Source organism: Erythrolamprus reginae, chromosome 1, assembly GCF_031021105.1.
Source record: "Erythrolamprus reginae isolate rEryReg1 chromosome 1, rEryReg1.hap1, whole genome shotgun sequence".
In the NCBI taxonomy this organism is placed as follows: Eukaryota; Metazoa; Chordata; class Lepidosauria; order Squamata; family Dipsadidae; genus Erythrolamprus; species Erythrolamprus reginae.
In genome coordinates this window covers 30,191,947-30,213,323 of record NC_091950.1, presented here as the reverse complement: position 1 = coordinate 30,213,323, position 21,377 = coordinate 30,191,947, and the positions used below count along the sequence as shown (strand labels likewise).

Below are 21,377 nucleotides of genomic sequence, written 5' to 3'. Positions count from 1 at the left end.
TCGAATATAAACATTAAATTAATCTGCTAATTTGGTATGGTTTTCAGTGAGTCTGACCCCAGAGTAGAGGTTAGAGATTCACAACAATGAGAGAAAAGCCAAAAGGGGGAATGAAATTCATTGTTAATTAGTAATGACAGCTGATCCCATGTTGGTAGTCTTTAGTAGATCATTAAGGAGAGAGCTGGAACATTTCCCCCCCTACTCAAGAATATTTGATGACCTTTCTGATTAATTATAATCACCCCTGCCACTGCGTTTGCCATTCCAGATGGCTTGTCTAAGAAGAAGCAGTCTTTCTATAAATCAGCATTGTTTGCCTTCAGTGGCAACAACATAAGTCAAATTTCAGTGGTTATTTAGTGTCATGATATTATTAGTTATTGCTTGGATCACATGCAGCAGCAAGACGGTAAGGGGGCAACAGGGAAAGAGGGGTACATGAGCAGCTGCAGATTGGAGCAATAACAATGGTAGTGAATAAATGCAAAAAAAGAAAATGGTTCTATATTGTTTCCAGGTTAGAAACATGGTTTATTTTTATTTTCACCACTTTGCTGCAATAACCTTTTAGATTCTGTAGCCCTCTGTGCTGAAAAGAGAAAGCCAGATAAAATGTTTAGTATATATCCAATAGGTTTGTTTGACTACCATTCCTATCAAACTGATGCAAGGTACTGGGTTATGGAGGATTGGTATAAGCTTTTAAAACCAAAGAAAAATAAAAAATAAAATCACTATAGACCAGAGGCAGTGATGGGCTCCTATGTGTATGGTCAGGTACGCAGTATCGGTAGCAAAATTTTGGTTTTTTTTTCTTTTCCCCCCTTTTCTTGGGGTTCTGGATATATTTTTCCTATTGCAGTAAATGAGGTTGAATGTGTATGATTTTAGAAGAGCTGTGTGTGCATGTGTGTACATACACTTTATATAGTGGATAGAGGGGACAGGGGGGAACACAGTGTGGTAGCAAAAATGGAGCTCCACCCCAGAACACCTAATTTGCACTGAAAGATGTTGAAACATAATGCATAAGCCATGCCCAAAGTGCAGTAGTAAAAATTTTGGTAGCCCATCACTGACCAGAGGTATCAAACTCATTGTGGGCAACATTAGGATTATATCTGACCTTGGAGGGCCAGGTGTTTGGGGTTGGGGGTGGCCATAGTGGGTATGGTGGGCATTCTGAGATGTGGGCATGACAGAATTGCACCTCCACAGATATGGTTTTCTAAATTTATAAAAACAGGGATGCCTATACCTTTGTGATTTTTTTAATGCTTACTTAATCTACTTGATCACCCTATGAAAGAGAGAAAGAGAAACTGACTCAACAGGAAGACTGTTGCATAGCTAGAGGTATAACAAGCAGGAAGAGGGAGATTATGATCCCGCTATATAGATTGCTGGTGAGACCACATTTGGAATACTGTGTTCAGTTCTGGAGACCTCACCTACAAAAAGATATTGACAAAATTGAACGGGTCCAAAGACGGGCTACAAGAATGGTGGAAGGTCTTAAGCATAAAACGTATCAGGAAAGACTTAGTGAACTCAATCTGTATAGTCTGGAGGACAGAAGGAAAAGGGGGGACATGATCGAAACATTTAAATATATTAAAGGGTTAAATAAGGTCCAGGAGGGAAGTGTTTTTAATAGGAAAGTGAAGACAAGAACAAGGGGACACAATCTGAAGTTACTTGGGGGAAAGATCAAAAGCAACATGAGAAAATATTATTTTACTGAAAGAGTAGTAGATCCTTGGAACAAACTTCCAGCAGACGTGGTAGATAAATCCACAGTAACTGAATTTAAACATGCCTGGGAAAACCATATATCCATCCTAAGATAAAATACAGAAAATAGTATAAGGGCAGACTAGATGGACCATGAGGTCTTTTTCTGCCGTCAGACTTCTATTTTTCTATGTTTCTAAGACTAGAACTATGAATTATTGACATAGGCTAGTAGCAGAATCCTGAAAGCCTGAAAGTAAAATATTTTACTTTTCCTCCCTTTTATAACATTCTGAGTCAAGGACAGCCTCCTGGGGCTACTCCAAAGGTCCCGTTTTGGGCATGGATGGCCTCCTGGACCACTCCGGAGAAGTGGTGGGTTTCTACCAGTTCACCATGGTTCGGGAGAACTGGTGGCAACAGTGGTGGGAGGCTCCACCCACCTACCCCGATGTCATCACAGACGTTCTGCACATGTGCAGAAGGTTCTGTGTATACACAAAAGCATCACACGCATATGCACAATCCCATTCCCGAACTGGTAGAAAGGTATTTGAAACCCACCACTCCCTGGAGGCCCCATTTTGAGCCTGGATGGCCTTCTGGATGCCTCTGGCTGAAAAATGCTGTTGTGGGGAGGCGTGCCCCACCTGCACCCCATTTTTGCTAGCAGAGGCACCACAGGCCCATCCTTTGCTATTTTCAGACAATAATTAATAATTTAATAATAATAATTTATTAGATTTGTATGCCGCCCCTCTCCGAGGACTCAGAGTGGCTCACAACAACAATACAACATGTACAAATCTAATATTAAAAACAATTTAAAACCCTCATTATAAAAAGAAAAACAATCATACAACCTAACAATCCATACATAAAACCATAGTAGCTAAGGGTTTTTTTAATTTCACCATGCCTGGCGACATAGATGGGTCTTCAGAAGCTTTCGAAAGGCAAGGAGAGTGGAGGCAGTCCTAATCTCTGAAGGGAGTTGATTCCAGAGGGCCGGGGCCACCACAGAGAAGGCTCCTCCCCTGGTTCCTGCCAGATGACATTGTTTAGTCGACGGGACCCAGAGAAGGCCAACTCTGTGGGACCTAATCGGTCACTGGGATTCGTGCGGCAGAAGGTGGTCCCGAATATATTCTGGTCCGATGCCATGTAGGGCTCCACAGACCAGATCTGAGCACCCTGTGGGTCAGATCCGGTCTTGAGTTTGACACCCCTGCTGTAGACAGAGATTTTTTCTTCTTCTGTCCTTTAGATCTATTTCATTTTGATTACCTATTCCGCAGTCCTCAAAGCATAATTAAATTTAAAAATGATTATAGCCTCTGCATTCTTACTTCCTGCCAATGCATAGTAAAACCGTAAAATTATACTCTACCATTTCTAGAACTATTTAGACTTTATAAGCTTTTGTATGCTAAAATCAACACCTTGGATTAAGTCCTAAAATGTAAGAGAGTGAGACAGCTGTTAAGTGAATCTACCGACATAATCACTAGCATCTCTAAATAATACACTGTGCAGTAATCAAACCTTGATATTATGAAGACACGATAACCTGTTGATGATTATTTTTCAAGAGAATATATGGAATATAAGCAGAGTCAAAGAACATAACAAACCATCTAGTCAACATCCTGGAATCCATCACAGAATCTGACTTAACTGATGCCTTTAGAGAAAAAAAAGTTACTTTCAACAACTAATAATGTTTCATTTAGTTTCCTTGTTGATTCATCAGAATTGTCAACATCTAATTTCCAGACTATATATTGCTGAGGTAGCCATTTTTTCCTCCCTTTGCCTAGGGCAATGATGGCGAACCTATGGCATGGGTGCCACTGGTGGCACGTGGAGTCATATATGCTGGCACACAAGCCATTGCCCTAGCTCAGCTCCAACATGCATGTATGTGCCAGGCAGCTGATCTTTGGCTCACACAAAGGCTATGGGAGGGCCTTTTTGGCTTCTAGAGTAAGGTGAGCAGACATCAGGCTTTTCGCAGGATAGTCTCGCTTTTTAATAATTTGTCCTGCGTCCCACAAGGTTTTTAAAAAGTCCCAATTTTCCTTTCTCCAGGCTATGGGTTGGAGAGAGAGAGAGAGAGAAGAGTGGCATTAATGCTTTAGATGAGTAATGGATCCACGCCCGAAGGAGAGCCAAAGGGAACAACAGATATAATACTAATCAGTCCGTTGCGCCTCATCTATGCTTGTATCTTCAAGTATTCCATCTCTCTCTCTCTCTCTCTTTCTCTCTCTCTCTCTCTTTCAAACACACACATACAGAGGCAGTCAAGCGATAGCTTTTTTTGGCAGACCTACCCTGTTTCCCCGATAGTAAGACACCCCCGATTGTAAGACGTATCGGGGGTTTCAGGGGGGTCGGCTAATATAAGCCGTACCCCGAAAGTAAGACATATGTCTTACTTTCGGGGAAACACGGGGGTATTGCCGCCTCCCTCTCATCTAGCTGCGCGCCGCCTCCTGCCCACGTCCGCACCGCCCCCCTCTCCATACGTCGCCGCGTCTGCCACCTCCCTCTGATCTTAATGAGCGCCGCCTCCTGCCCACTTTCGCGCCGCCCCCCTCTCCATACGTCACCGCGCCGTCCCCCTCTCCATACGTCACCGCGCCGTCCCCTGCACTTGTCACTGCCGCCTCCTGCTTAAAATACAGTAATGCACACAGTATTAATCATACATCAGTAAAACATACACACTGGCATACTGGGGTATCATCTGCTGTTTTGTGGTGAATACAATACTGTTCAGGTTGTAAATAAATGTTAATTTTATGGTTAAAACAAAAAAATTGACAATTTTTTTCCCAATATAAGACATACCCCGAAAGTAAGACATAGTGGGGCTTTTGGGGATAAAAAGAAAGTAAGACACTGTCTTACTTTCGGGGAAACACGGTAGCTGCACCATTGGTTTTTTGGCTGAGTCATGCTTTTGCAGTTGCTGAAATCCTTTGCAGGGCATGCTAATAGATGGATAGATGGCAATGCTCTTTCTTTCTTTCTTTCTTTCTTTCTTTCTTTCTTCCTTCCTTCCTTCTTTCTTTCTTTCTTTCTTTCTTTCTCCCCCCCCAAGTCTCTTTCTTTAGACTTCTTTTCCCTTTTCCCTTATTCACTCTGGGCAGTCCTTTGAGCATGCCCAGCAGCGAGAGAGAGAGGGGGTGGGTGGGGTGGAGGTGGGTTTCTACTGCAATAGAAGGATCGGACTGGGAAACAACATACAAAAAGAAACACTGAAGTAATTTTTTTTCAGATTTTACAGTTGTCCATATCCCCCCTCCCTCCAATGGTGTCCCGCTTTACCAAATTTATAATCTGGTCACTTTATTCTAGAGAGCCTCAGGGCAGATGAGGGAAGGCGTTTTTACCCTACCCCAGCTCCAGGGAAGCCTTTGGAGCCTGGGGAGGACAAAACACAAGCTTACTGGGCCCACCAAAAGTTGCAAAACAGGCCATTTCCAATCTCCGGGGAGCAGGGGAAACTGTTTTCACCCTCCCCAGGCATTGAATTATGGGTGTGGGCACTCATGCATGTGCGATAGCACGCACACATGTTCTTTCAGCACCCAAGGGAAAAAACGTTCAGCCTCACTGCCCTAGGGTTTTAATAATATTTATCTTTAACATGGATTTTAACTTTTATTTAAAAGGTTATCTTTGTTTTTATACATATAGTTGTTTTATTCAATAGAATAGATTTTTAATGAGATAGGTAACTATACAAATTTGGTGGGGGTGACAACAACAATAACAATAACATATCTGTATCTAAAAGTCATGGGAGCACAAAATAGAAGAAGTTACTGAAAGCGAGATGGTGAAGAACTTGTAGGACTTTTTAATACAGAGAGATGATCATTTGGAACATAACACACCAGATATCATGGTCATTGAGAGCCGAAAAGTACAGTTTATTGATATTACTGTACTAGGAGATTCCAGAGTCGAAGAAAAAGAACTAGAAAAAATTACAAAATATCACGATCTCGCTATTGAAATTAAACAGCTATGGATGTTTAACAGTGATACCCATTGTCATCAGGGCACTTGGTACCATGTCTAAGAATTTCACAAAACACATCAAGAAATTACAACTTCCAATAATAACTCCAGCAGAACTGCACTATTTGGAGCATTATATATTTTAAGAAGCTACTTGGCTGACATTGGCAGTTCTGTGTTAGCAAAAACTTCAGAAGAGAAGGATTTAGGGGTAGTGATTTCTGACAGTCTCAAAATGGGTGAGCAGTGTGGTCAGGCAGTAGGAAAAGCAAGTAGGATGCTTGGCTGCATAGCTAGAGGTTTATGGGGAAGGTTGTTGAGAAGGTGGTGGCACTTCAGCTCCAGCGGTCCTTGGAAGAAGCCCATTATCTAGGTCCTCAGCAGTCTGGATTCAGGCCCAGCTACAGCACGGAAACTGCTTTGGTCGCATTGATGGATGATCTCTGGCGGGCCCAGGACAGGGGCTTGTCCTCTGTCCTGGTGTTTCTTGACCTCTCAGCGGCTTTCGATACCATCGACCATGGTATCCTTCTGCACCGACTAGAGGGGTTGAGAGTGGGAGGCACTGTTCTTCAGTGGTTCTCCTCATACCTCTCTGGTTGGTCGCAGTCGGTGTTAGTAGGGGATCAGAGGTCGACCTCTAGGTCTCTCCCTTGTGGGGTGCCTCAGGGGTCGGTCCTCTCCCCCCTGCTATTTAATATCTACATGAAACCGCTAGGTGAGATCATCCAAGGGCATGGGGTGAGGTATCATCAATATGCCGATGATACCCAGTTATACATCTCCACCCCATGTCCAGCCAACGAAGCAGTGGAAGTGATGGACCGGTGCCTGGAGGATGTTAGGGCCTGGATGAGTGTCAACAAGCTCAAACCAACCCAGACAAGACGGAGTGGCTGTGGATCTTACCTCCCAAGGACAACTCCATCTGTCCATCCATTACCCTGGGGGAAGAATCACTGGCCCCCTCAGAGAAGGTTCGCAACTTGGGCATCTTCCTCGATCCACAGCTGACATTAGAGAAACATCTTTCAGCTGTGGCGAGGGGGACGTTTGCCCAGGTTCGCCTTGTGCACCAGTTGCGACCCTACTTGGACTGGGAGTCACTGCTCACAGTCACTCATGCCCTCATCACCTCGAGGCTTGACTACTGTAACGCTCTCTACATGGGGCTACCTTTGAAAAATGTTCGGAAACTTCAGATCGTGCAGAATGCAGCTGCGAGAGCAATCATGGGCTTTCCCAAATATGCCCATGTTACACCAACACTCCGCAGTCTGCATTGGTTGCCGATCAGTTTCCGGTCACAATTCAAAGTGTTGGTTATGACCTATAAAGCCCTTCATGGCACCGGACCAGATTACCTCAGTGACTGCCTTCTGCTGCATGAATCCCAGCAACCAGTTAGGTCCCACAGAGTGGATCTTCTCCGGGTCCCGTCAACTAAGCAATGTCGCCTGGCGGGACCCAGGGGAAGAGCCTTCTCTGTGGTGGCCCCAGCCCTCTGGAACCAAGGCAGGAGGCGGCGGCGGAGGAGAGGGGGCGGATCGTGCCCCAAGACAGGAGGCGGCGGCGGAGGAGGAGAGTGGGTGGATCAGGCGGGCAATGGGGCAGGGCGGAGAAGCCAGGGGCGCGTTTGGCCGGAGGCACCGTGGGGGGGCAGGGGCGGCCACGGCACCCTTTACTCTTACTGCCGCACCTCCCTGCCCCTGCCTCCTTTTTCCCGCCTTCCTTCTTTGGGACCCAGCAGGAGAACGCCAGATACGGCGGTCCGGCACCGGCAGCGCCCCGCCCAGCTGGAGCTTCCCTAGGAGCTTCGCGGCACACCTGACCGTGTCTCGTGGCACACTAGTGTGCCGCGGCATACCGGTTGGGAAACGCTAGTCTGGAGGACAGAAGGAAAAGGGCGGACATGATCGAAACATTTAAATATGTTAAAGGGTTAAATAAGGTTCAGGAGGGAAGTGTTTTTAATAGGAAAGTGAACACAAGAACAAGGGGACACAATCTGAAGTTAGTTGGGGGAAAGATCAGAGTAGTAGATCCTTGGAACAAACTTCCAGCAGACGTGGTTGGTAAATCCACAGTAACTGAATTTAAACATGCCTGGGATAAACATATATCCATTGTAAGATAAAATACAGGAAATAGTATAAGGGCAGACTAGATGGACCATGAGATCTTTTTCTGCCATTAGTCTTCTATGTTTCTATGTTTCTATGACACCTGGGATGCTGGCAGCACACTGTATCAACCATTAGCACCAGTCAGTGGTACTTGTGACCCTTTTTTAAAATATTCAGTTGACTGAGTTTCATGTTTAATGAATAAAAGGGATAATAATAATTAGAAACAAACAAACAAGAGAAAAAATGTTTCTGAAAACTTACAAACATTAGGATCACGTATTGCAGAGAGGTAGATTGAGGTCCAAAGGATATGGTTCTCCACAGCCTGGCATTCAAACTTTAAATCAATGTATTTGGATATTCTGACATAATTATGATTTCCAGAAGCACTTACCAGTACATAGACATTTACAGTGTGTGTTATAATAGACTTCTTTTAAATCAAATTTACTTAAATTATTAGATGATAACACTCAATTTAATGATTTAAAGCACAATTTATTTGCTAGTCAGAAACATTATTTCTGTAATAATTATTTCTAGGAAAAGTGCACTTCCTCAATTTGAATGTAACCTGAAGACATGCTTCATTATGGAGAAATGGGTGTGGATTTCATTGTTGAAAGGTACATATCATGTAAAGTAATTATTTAGTCAACTCCTTTTGAGGGATTTCATCAAGGAACACAGTAATTATCTTACTGTGTCAACCAAAAAAAGCAGAAACTTAGGAACTGAACCTGTTCAATTCATTGTTGTGGACATGTGGAGGGTAATTGTTAGGATAGAACAGGGGTCTCAAATTGTGGCCCATGGGCTGACTACATCATGCACACACCATACCCCCCCCAGCTCTGTTAAGGGAAATGCCCGGTCGATGGCTTAAACCGCCGGCCGAAATTACCCCCGGAGCTGGGGGACGCTGGCTTGAGCTCCGCGGAGCTCTGAACTTCCGGTTTCTGATGAAACCTGAAGTTTGGCTTTTGGCAATGCGCCAGGGTGACGTGCTGCATGGAGGGCCTGGGGGGAGGTCCTGGATCGCCCTATTTAAGGGCTGTCCAAGCAGGACCTCCTCCTTGCCCTGCCGAAGTCCCGAAGCGAACACCCGCCCGCCCTCCGCTATCAACAGTGTGTCTGAAGGAGGTCGCTTCGGGGCTGAATAGGAATTTTGTGCAGCTTCCCCTTTATAGGCGGCCGTTTTTTCGCCTATTCCACACTGACGGTACGGATGGAATGGTTAGAGGGTGCGGCGCTATATAGATCTTGTAATTAGGCTTCCCTCTGGTCACTGGGGTTGGCAGGTTAGGGGCGGAAATGGGCAGTAGAAGTGACTGCACATGCTCCTTTGGGCATCTTTTAAATGGATGATGGACCGCCTCTCTCCATGAACTAGAGGTTGTTACAATGTCGGGGATTGGAGAGAGGATGCCCATGGGACTCACCGGATCCAACTTTCCTTGGGGATTGGAGGGTGAGCTCCTCCCACACCCCAAAGGGCGTGGCTCGGATCCAGGTGAAGGTGGCTACCTTCACCTGGTTCAGCAAGGAGTTTTTGCCCAATGTTGCACAGGAAGGTTCATGGCAGGAATTTCCGCCCCGTTAGTTTTTGGCTTCTGCAGGTCCTTTGTTTATAGTTAAATTTGAATATTTAAATTTGAATATTTAAATTTAAGTATTTAAAGTTACGTTATTTAAATTTATGCTAATTTAATAAAGTGACCCTATATTTAACCCATACACGGTCTCAGCGGCTTTACTCCGCTTCCGGGGCAAAAAACAGTTTGATACATTACATGATTGCAATATGATGTGATGAGTTTGACACCTGTGGGCTAGAAGAATAGTAATCCTCAACCTTTAAATCATGTTATTCCCTCATCTCAATGTCATTATTTAGCAAAATGCAAGAACATAACAGAGAGTCCCTTTGGTGTAGTGTTTAAAGCATCAGACTAGAAACCAGAAGGCCATGAGTTCTTGTCTCATCTTAAGTACAAAGTACAAAGCCAGTTGAGTGATCAAGTTGTATTCTCTCATCCCTAGGAAAGAGACAATAGCAAGAGCAGTGTTTCCCAACCTTTTTTGAGCCGCGGCACATTATTCATATTTTCAAAATCCTGGGGAACACTGAATGGGGGGGGGGGGCTAAAGAAAAGTTTGGACAAAAAAAATATCTCTTCCTCCATTTCACTCTATTCCTCCCTCCCTCTTTCTCTCTCTTCCTTCCTTCCCTTCTTTCTCTCTCTCCATCCCTCTTTCTTTCTTTCTTCCTCTCTTTTTTGCTCTCTTTCTCTCTCCCTCGTTCCCTACCTCTGTCTTTCTCTCTCCCTTGCTCTCTCTCTGCCTCTCTTGCTATCTCTCTTTCATTCTCTCTCTTTCTCTCTCTTTCTCTGTCTCTCTTGCTATGTCTCTTTCTCTCTCTCTCTCTCTTTCTCTCTCTTGCTATCTCTCTCTCTCTTTCTCTGTCTCTCTTGCTATCTCTTTCTCTGTCTCTCTTTCTCTGTCTCTCTTGCTATCTCTTTCTTTCTCTCTCTCTCTCTCTGTCTCTCTCGCTATCTCTCTTTCTCTCTCTTTCTCTCTCTCTCTTTCTCTCTCTCTCTCTCTTTCTCGCTCTCTCTCTCTTTCTCGCTCTCTCTCTCTTTCTCTCTCTCTGTCTCTCTTGCTATCTCTTTCTCTCTCTCTCTTGCTATCTCTTTCTCTCTCTCTCTTGCTATCTCTTTCTTTCTTTTTTTCTCTCTCTCTTGCTATGTCTCTCTTTCTCTCTCTCTCTGTCTCTCTCTCTCGGGCGCGGGAGGGTGGCTAAAGAAAAGTTTGGACAAAAAATATCTCTTCCTCCATTTCACTCTATTTCTCCCTCCCTCTTTCCTCCCTCCCTCTTTCCCTTCTATCTCTCCCTCCCTCTTTCCTTTCTATCTTTCTCTCCATCCCTCAGCAGCGGCAAAGAAGAAGGAAGGCAGGCTGCAGAGGGCACCGAGGACAAGAGCGCTCGCTCGCCCTCTGACTTCCCTCCCTCGCTGCTGAAGGGACGAGCGCGGGCACGAGCCCGCGCGCGGGCCTGCTGCAAGAAGGGTTTTTTTGCTTTTTTTCCCTTCCCCCGCCTGACGGGAGAGAGAGAGAGAGAGAGAGAGAAAGAGCAGCGCCCTGTCGGTTCCGAGCGCAGCCAGGGAAAGCGGCCTCGAGCCGAGTGCGAACTGCTGGATGCGGCAAAGGACTCCTTGCCAACCAAAAAAGGGGTGGGGGTGGCGAAGGCAAAGCCTGGGAGGCGGGGAAGGGAAGAGCGGGAGACCCCCAGACAGAGCGGCTGAGGGGAAGGAAAGACGGAAGGAGGGAGGGATTGAGAAGCGAAGCCAGGGAGGGCTGAGAGAAAAGGGGAGCGGCGCACAAGAGAGAGGGGCAGGGCAGGCATTCCCGAAACGGACGGAGAAAGCCCTCTCTCGCAGCGAAAGCTCTCCCAGCCAGGGGGCTGCGAGAGAGGGCTTTCTCTGTCCGTTTCGGGAAAGCCCGCCCCGCCCCTCTCGCAACCCCCTGGCTAGGAGCGCTTTCGTCCTGAGGAGCTTCGCGGCACACCTGACCATGTCTCGCGGCACACTAGTGTGCCGCGGCACACCGGTTGGGAAACGCTGAGCAAGAGTATATAACTTAGAGCAGAGCAAACTTCTGGACTTCAACTCCCATATTCTCTACCCAGCATAGCTGGCTGGAGAATTCTGGGAGCTGAAGTCCACAAGTCTTAAAGTTGCCAAGATTGAGGACTCCTGATTTAGAGTCATATTACACCTTGCCAAGAAAGGACTTGTCGAGGCAATCCAGATACGATTAAATTGAAATTAACCCCACTTGATCAGGTCAAAGTCCAACTCACTCCAACATCTTTACTTCTCAATAGCAAAATAGGTGGCATATAGCAATAGAATTAAGGATTATATATCTTTACAGCAGTTTCTGAGTGGTTTATAAGGTACAAGCATTATTTGCATATTGCCCCCAACTATCTTGAGTCCTTGTTTTACCAACTTTGGAAGGATGGAAGTCTGAGTCAACCTTGAGCCCCACCAGGATCAAAATCCAGGCTTAGGCAATTGAATTGGCAATAACAATAGCATTTAGATTTAAATACTGCCTATAGTGCTTTAAAGCACGTTTGGGGTGATTTTGAATGTCAGCATATAACCCCCCAACAATCTGGGGCTTCATTTTACCAACTATGGAAGGATGAGTCAATCTTGGACTTCAGGATTAAGCACCAGGCTGTGGGCAGAGTTAACCTGCAATGCTACATTCTAACCACTGCACCACGTGGGCTATTTTAATATTAAATTCAAAAGAAATAAAAAAGGGGTAGTGATTTCTGACAGTCTCAAAATGGGTGAGCAGTGTGGTCGGGCAGTAGGAAAAGCAAGTAGGATGCTTGGCTGCATAGCTAGAGGTATAACAAGCAGGAAGAGGGAGATTGTGATCCCCTTATATAGAGTGCTGGTGAGACCACATTTGGAGTACTGTGTTCAGTTCTGGAGACCTCACCTACAAAAAGATATTGACAAAATTGAACAGGTCCAAAGATGGGCTACAAGAATGGTGGAAGGTCTTAAGCATAAAACGTATCAGGAAAGACTTAATGAACTCAATCTGTATAGTCTGGAGGACAGAAGGAAAAGGGGGGACTTGATTGAAACATTTCAATTTGTTAAAGGGTTAAATAAGGTTCAGGAGGGAAGTGTTTTTAATAGGAAAGTGAACACAAGAACAAGGGGACACAATCTGAAGTTAGTTGGGGGAAAGATCAAAAGCAACATGAGAAAATATTATTTTACTGAAAGAGAAGTAGATTCTTGGAACAAACTTCCAGCAGACATTGTTGGTAAATCCACAGTAACTGAATTTAAACATGCCTGGGATAAACATATATCCATTGTAAGATAAAATACAGGAAATAGTATAAGGGCAGACTAGATGGACCATGAGGTCTTTTTCTGCTGTCAGTCTTCTATGTTTCTATGTTTCTAAACACACCAGGGCTCAATGCTTGGCTTTAACAACTGTGCCATCAAGGATCTTTTAATATTAAATTAAAAATTAAAAAATTAAAAATGAATAAAAAGTTATTTCTCAGCCCAATCCATCTCACAGGGTTGTTGTTGGGGGAAAATAGGAGGAGGAAGGTATATTGGATAGATTCACTGTCTTGAGTTATTTGTAAAAATAATGGAGTCTGGAAGAGAGGTGGGAGGAGCAAGGGAGAGCAAGAGAGAGGTGGGGCGGAGAGAGAGATTACATGCATTGTATATATAGATTTATACATAATCATAAATAAAGAATATAAAATAAAAATAAAACCTTATACTTCCATTACATTGATCAGAGCCAAAGGTACCATATGTTGAAATAGGAAAAAAAAATAGATGTCTCTGAAAAGCAGAATCCAGAGGCCATTCCAAAGGCTGGGGATTACTAAGGAACAGGAACATAGAAGTAAAACATTAGAATTTAGAATAGAATTACAAGCTCTGTTCACAATTATATCCTTGAGTCATCGTTGCTTAATGAATCTTTTAATGAAAGAATTTAGAATCTGATTTTGGTTGGAGGGAAAATCCCTTTGTGTTAAAAGGAAAAGAAAAGAATCCAACATTTATTTAATTTTAGCATAATTTGTTTTTATCTACTCAGGGGTGCTTCCACATTAGGAGATAAGGCATGTTGTTCCCTTCTGCTGGTGTGTTAGGTTATCTTGAATTTAATGATCCTTTGATGGATCTGTCATCTCTGCATTCCACAATTGCAACAAGCAGCATATCCTATAAAGCAAGGAGGATACCTAAGCTCAGCAACTGCAATATATATTTTCTGCTCCAAAGACTGATGTTACTACCGAATGTCCTAACCATATGTTATGCTCCCATCATTGGCTGCTTGATTGAAGCAAACTGTCCTGGTTTCAGGGTTCTAAATAGCATTGAAAATTAAAACAGAGTCTGATGCAAGGTATTCCTCAAAGTTCAAAATTATTAGCAGAGCCATTTTGGCACATCTGGGAGAACCTCAAATCTGAAGTCCCAGGGGCTTCTCCACCCAATTGAAAGTTCGAGCCCTTGTCCCCACACCCCCAAGTTCATCACGTTGAACAATCTTTAGCTGCCAACTCAGTAGCAACTCCCATCTCCTTCCATGCAGGTGTGAAGTTTTCAAATTCATTTTATGCTCTTTTATATCATGTATTCATTTATTCATTCATGCATTCATGCATTCCTTCATTCCTTCCTTCCTTCCTTCCTTCATTTATTTATTTATTTATTTATTGGATTTGTATGCCGCCCCTCTCCGTAGACTCGGGCGGCTAAGAACAGTAATAAAAACAGCATATAACAATCCAATATTAAAACAGTTAAAAACCCTTATTATAAAACCAAACATACATACAGACATACCATGCATAAAATTGTAAAGGCCTAGGGGGAAAGAGTATCTCAGTTCCCCCATGGGTTTAAAAAGCTTACGAAAGGCAAGGAGGGTGGGGGCAATTCTAATCTCTGGGGGGAGTTGGTTTCAGAGGGCCGGGGCCGCCACAGAGAAGGCTCTTCCCCTGGGTCCCGCCAAGCGACATTGTTTAGCTGACGGGACCCAGAGAAGACCCACTCTGTGGGACTAACTGGTCGCTGGGATTCGTGCAGCAGAAGGCGGTCCCTGAGATAATCTGGTCCGGTGCCAGGAAGGGCTTTATATTATATAGAAACATAGAAACATAGAAACATAGAAGACTGACGGCAGAAAAAGACCTCATGGTCCATCTAGTCTGCCCTTTTACTATTTCCTGTATTTTATCTTACAATGGATATATGTTTATCCCAGGCATGTTTAAATTCAGTTACTGTGGATTTCCCAACCACGTCTGCTGGAAGTTTGTTCCAAGGATCTACTACTCTTTCAGTAAAATAATATTTTCTCATGTTGCCTTTGATCTTTCCCCCAACTAACTTCAGATTGTGTCCCCTGGTTCTTGTGTTCACTTTCCTGTTAAAAACACTTCCCTCCTGAACCCTATTTAACCCTTTAACATATTTAAATGTTTCGATCATGTCCCCCCTTTTCCTTCTGTCTTCCAGACTATACAGATTGAGTTCATTCAGTCTTTCCTGATATGTTTTATGCTTAAGACCTTCCACCATTCTTGTAGCCCGTCTTTGGACCCGTTCAATTTTGTCAATATCTTTTTGTAGGTGAGGTCTCCAGAACTGAACACAGTATTCCAAATGTGGTCTCACCAGCGCTCTATATAAGGGGATCACAATCTCCCTCTTCCTGCTTGTTATACCTCTAGCTATGCAGCCAAGCATCCTACTTGCCTTTCCTACCGCCCGACCACACTGCTCACCCATTTTGAGATTGTCAGAAATCACTACCCCTAAATCCTTCTCTTCTGAAGTTTTTGCTAACACAGAACTGCCAATCCAATACTCAGATTTAGGATTCCTTTTCCCCAAGTGCATTATTTTACATTTGGAAACATTAAACTGCAGTTTCCATTGCTTTGACCATTTATCTAGTAACGCTAAATCATTTACCATATTACAGACCCCTCCGGGAATATCAACCCTATTGCACACTTTAGAGTCATCAGCAAATAGGCAAACCTTCCCTACCAAACCTTCCCCTATGTCACTCACAAACATATTAAAAAGAATAGGACCCAGAACAGACCCTTGTGGCACACCACTTGTAACCTGTCTCTGCTCAGAATACTCGCCATTAACAATAACTCTCTGATGTCTATGCTTCAGCCAGCTTGAAATCCACTGAACTATCCAGGGATTAAGTCCAATCTTCACTAATTTATCTATCAGCTCTTTATGTGGAACCGTATCAAAGGCTTTGCTGAAGTCCAGATAGGCAATATCCACGGCACCACCTTGATCCAACACCTTTGTGACATAGTCAAAGAACTCAATGAGATTAATCTGACACGATTTGCCTTCAGTAAAGCCATGCTGATTTGGGTCCAATAAGTTATTGTTTTTTAGATGCTGATTTATCCTCTTTTTGAGTAGAGTCTCCATCATTTTAACTACAACTGATGTCAAGCTAACTGGCCTGTAGTTACCAGCTTCTTCTCTACTGCCCTTCTTGTGGATAGGCACAACACTGGCCATTCTCCAATCCTCAGGAACATCTCCTGTTAACAGGGATTTGTTAAACAAATCAGCCAGGGGGGTAGCAATGACAGATCTGAGTTCTTTAAGAACTCTGGGGTGGATGCCATCTGGACCCATTGCCTTATTTATCTTCAATCTTTCAAGTTCTTCTAAGACATCGGCTTCTAAGATCACTGGAGCTGAATCCGTACAGCTGGAAGCAATGCTATATCCCTCTATAGTATTATTTTGTAAGGTGTCTTTTGAGAAAACTGAACAGAAGTAGCTATTGAAATGGTCAGCGATCTCCTTATTCCCATCAATGCATGTATTATTCCCGGTACTAAGCTTTGTGATGCTGCAGTTTTTCTTCTTCCTATCACTAATATATCTGAAGAAGGTTTTATCCCCCTTCTTTACAGATTTTGCTATTTCTTCCTCTTTTGAGGCTTTAGCAGCATATATTATCTGTTTCGCCTCCTTCTGTCTCATTTTATACACCTATCAGCTATACTTCCAGACTCTTTATACCTCCTACAGGCAGCCTTTTTTTCATTGACTATAGCCCTTACATCATTGCTAAACCATAGCGGTTTCTTCTTCCTTTTACCTTTAGTTACTTGCTTTACATAAAGTCTTGTGGCTTTTAAGATGGCCTTTTTTAATACAGTCCACTGGGTGCTTGCTCCTGCCATTTTATCCCTCCCCTTTAATTCATTATTTAAATATTCCCCCATTGCATTAAAATTTGTTTTTCTGAAATCCAATACTTTGGTTGCAGTATAGGATTGCTCACCATCAGTTTTTACATCAAACCACAAACATAGATGGTCACTGCAACCTAAATTTTCTCTCACCTTGACCTCTGAAACCCGATTCCCATTGGTAAAAACTAAATCTAGAATATTCTCCCCTCTAGTTGGTGTCTTAACTAGCTGTGCCATAGCTGCTCCTGTAAAGGCCTCTACTATATTCTTACTTTTGCATGTAAGGGCACTGGTGATATTCCAGTCAACATCAGGCATGTTGAAATCACCCATAACCACAATATCTCCCTTTACTGCCATTAGGGTAATCTCATCCACCATCTTGTTGTCATGTTCCTCAGATTGCCCTGGAGGCCTATAGATCACCCCAATTCTAATGACAGAACCGTCTTTATTTTGCATGCAAATCCAGAGGGTCTCCAGATCTTTACATGTATTTTGAATTAGTATTGTTTTTAGACTTTCTTTAACATAAATGGCTACTCCACCTCCCCTTCTCTATACAGTGTATATCCTGGTATGGATATTTCCCATTCATTAGAATCCTTAAACCATGTCTCAGTTATGGCAACCAGATCAAAATTATCTCTAGATATTATGGCCATTAACTCACAGAGCTTGTTGCTCAAGCTTCGAGCATTTGTGTACATTACCCGAAGAACATTATTTTCATTATTAGTTTTCCCCTTATCATCAACAACTACATCTATTTTATTTACAGCTCCCTTTTCATAAGCTTCCAGAAACTGATTTATCCTCATTGGTCGGGGACAGAAATCCTCCACATCTGGTACATCTCTGTCCCCTTTACCTAGTTTAAATGCCTGTCCAAAAAAGTTCTGAATTCCTCACCGAGCACCTGGGCACCTCTGTATGATGGATGCAAACCATCCCTCTTAAACAACTCCCTATTAGACCACCTACTGACATCATGACTTACATAACCAAAACCTTCAGCTTTGCACCACTGCCTTAACCACACATTAAACTCTCTGATACAACTTGTTTTACCCTCCTGGCCACAAACCGGTAACACCTCTGAGAAAGTCACTGAATCAGTTATTTTACCCAGCTCCACACTTAGACATTGAAAATCTCTTTTTACTACATTAACATTTCTCTGGGACAAATCGTTTGTGCCAAGATGCACCACCACATCAACTTTATTACCTTTACTCACAGCCTTGATAATGTTTGTAATCCGCCTCCTGTCCCTGTGGGCAGTGGCTCCTGGAAGACACCTCATCACCTTCACCACATCCTTCCTCTGTCCCAAATCAACACCTCTGACAATCGAGTCACCCACAAGAACAAGTGTCCTCTCTTTATTTCTACTAACTGGACTTGGTTTGGTGACACTATGCTCCTCATTTACAGCAACTTCTCCTTTGAACATCCCCTCATTCTCCGCCTGAGGGGCTTTGGTAATATCTACAACATCCTTACTATTTAAATCCGCAAGAACATTATAGGAATTGGATACAGAGAGACCAAAATTGTTATGTTTTTGTTCAACCGCACGTAATCTTCCTGAACCAACCATTGTCCAAACAGCCCTCCTCCTCGGGGGCGCTGTGGAAGTGGAGGCTGCACACATTACAGCACGCATTACTGCACGCATTACAGCACGTGGTTGGGACAATCTTTCCACTTCTGCCTGCAAGCTACAAACTAAGGACTGCAATCTAGAGATCTCGCCATCTAACCTAGATGTCCTAATGCAAAGAGGGCAGTACCCCAAGTTCCACAAGGTACTACGGAACACAACAGCCAAACAAGTGTTACACTGCACCAAGCCAATCATCTTAACAATGTATTGAAATACAGGTACTTAGCAAGAAAATGAACCCCTATTGCTACCAAACTTATCTGATTTTGGTTTATAGTTATATAATTTGCGCGCCACCAGGCGCACGGGCCACTATTTTTCTCTCCTCTTCCTCAGTGTTCTGAAAGTGCAGATTAAAATGGTTTTACTGACTCTTTTATACTTCCAAGTCTAGTCCCCTCCTCCCTGAATTCAAAAACACAATCAGCCAATAGAATTTCCCCTTACAGCCATATATAATTTATATTTATTATATTTGTATGCCACCCCTCTCCGTAGACTCGGGGCGGCTCACAACAATAATAAAGACAATATAACAAATCTAATAATTTAAAGAAAGCATCTAAAAACCTGTCATTTAAAAAAACCATACAACACAAGCATACCATACATAAAACTCTGTAAGCCTGGAGATCTCTCAATTCCCCCATACCTGGCGATATATGTGGGTCTTAAGCAATTTACGATATACAAGGAGGGTGGGGGCAGTTCTAATCTCTGGGGGGAGTTGATTCCAGAGGGCCGGGGCCACCACAGAGAAGGCTCTTCCCCTGGGGCCTGCCAGACGACATTGTTTAGTCGACGGGACCCGGAGAAGGCCAACTCTGTTGGACCTTATTGGCCACTGGGATTGGTGTGGCAGAAGATGGTCTCGGAGGTATTCTGGTCCGATGCCATGTAGGGCTTTATAGGTCATTACCAACACTTTGAATTGTGACTGGAAACTGATCGGCATTCAATGCAAGCCACGGAGTGTTGGAGAGACGTGAGCGAACCTAGGTAACCCCACAATAACTCTTGCAGCCGCATTCTGCACATTTTATCACAATGCTTGAACACAGATGTCAAACTTGATTTAATTGAGGGCCGCATCAGGGTTGTTTGACCTTAGGGAGGCTAGAGGGGCATGGCCAGGATGAGTGTAGCCAGCCTGATGTCACTCATGTTGGGGGTTCCTGTGGTGGCCCGAGCACCCTGCCAGTGAAAATAGAGCTCAGGAGGGCTGTATGCAGAGGCACCATGGGCCAGTCCTTCATTGTTTCCAAGGCAACCCTACAAGTCAGATCTAAGCAAATCTGGCCCACGGGCCTTGAGTTTGACACCCCTGTAGATGTCAAACCATTATAATATGGTTTATTACCTTTAATGAATATGCATGTGCATGTGTGTGTTTAGAAAGAAAGAAATAAAAAATGACAAGTGTAAAATTATTCACATAAGAAACACACAATATTAAAAAAAAAATCAAACACATGAAACTATGTATTTAGGAAACAGAATCCCAGCTTGCTTAACTTAGAGATGAAATATCTGGTTATAACTGTAAAAGTTTCCCCAGCTGGTTATGAATATAACATATCGCCATTGCTGTTTTAAGGCTTGCATATTTACGTGCATATTTTTTCAGCTTTCTTCTGAATATCTTTAATATCCTTAATATCCTTAAATTCAGCTCCAGGATTCCCACAGCAGAGCTATAGTCTGTAATTAAATAGTTTAAGGTCAAAAACCACTCATTTGATTAGTAAATGATTTTTTTTAAAAAAAAAAGCTAGGGTTTTACTATTTCATTAAACACTTCCTACAGTCTTTGTTATTACATTGTTTATTAATATTTTTCCATTTCCTAGAAAATTGTTATATTATTACATACATAGTTTTATCAACTGCATCCTTCTCTAGGTTGCAAATAGGTGAAAACCAATGTAATAAATATTGGGGAAAAGGAAGGTATTACTAAAATGTAAAATGCTACAGTGTTATAGGAGGCATGGTGGCAAAGTGGTTAGAATGCAGTATTGCAGGCTAACTCTGCCTTCCACTGTCAGGAGTTCGATCCTGACCAGCTCAAGGTTGACTCATCCTTCCAAGGTTGGTAAAATGAGGATCCAGATTGTTGGGGGCAATATTTTATTTATTTATTTATTTCTCAAACAAGTATAGAATTATAGTTTGTGTATGATTTTATGAACAACAGTTAAATCAGTTTGGAGGCAACATAGTCGTAAATTGTCTAAATGTAGTATTTGAAGTCTGAAGGCGTAATTTGTTTCGAGAGGAGGAGTAAAGGACTCTTCTTGTGAAGTATTTCTGGACTCCTTCAATTGTATTAATGTCTGTTATGAAATGTGGGTTCCATACAGGTGAGCTGTATTCAAGAATTGGTCTGACAAATGTTTTGTATGCTCTGATTAGCAGTTCAGTGTTTCTAGAGAAGAAGCTGCATAAGATTAGATTTACAATTCTTAATGCTTTTCTTCTCTGGCATTTAGGTCATTGGATATGAGAACTCTAAGGTCTTTGACTGAGAGAGGGTCATCTACGAGTTCAGTTCTTCCAAGTATTTAGTATTCTGATTCTTTTTACCAATGTGTAAGACAAAGCATTTGTTGGATGAGATTTGAAATTGTCAGTTGTTGACTTTGTATGCTTACTTTGTAAACTGCGTAGAGAGGGCTGCAAAGCGCTATGAAGGAACAGATAAGTCTATGTCTATTTAACAGATTAACAGAGTTGGAAGGGACTTTGCAGGTCATCTAGTCCAACCCCCTGCCCAAGCAGGAGATTCTACATCCACAGTATCTCTACCTAGGATCAAATTCACAACCTCCTGATTGTGAGGCAGTAGCTCCACCTCTAGGCCACAGCTCATTAAGCACCAGGTGTTTCAGCCATTAGAGACCTCCTTGGCCATTAGAGAGGCCTCCTTTGCAGTGATGATTTGGACAATCTAAATCTTATTCCAGATTATACC

At 43.1% G+C, this 21,377-nt stretch overlaps 1 long non-coding RNA gene across 1 annotated transcript; it reads left to right on the top strand.

The window, feature by feature from the left end:
* The first annotated feature begins 374 nt into the window (after positions 1 to 374).
* Positions 375 to 20,948, top strand: LOC139156822 (uncharacterized). The gene is made up of 3 exons (XR_011557380.1): positions 375 to 412; positions 8,445 to 8,527; positions 20,896 to 20,948. It is a non-coding gene; the product is annotated as an uncharacterized lncRNA (long non-coding RNA).
* Positions 20,949 to 21,377: the final 429 nt, after the last annotated feature.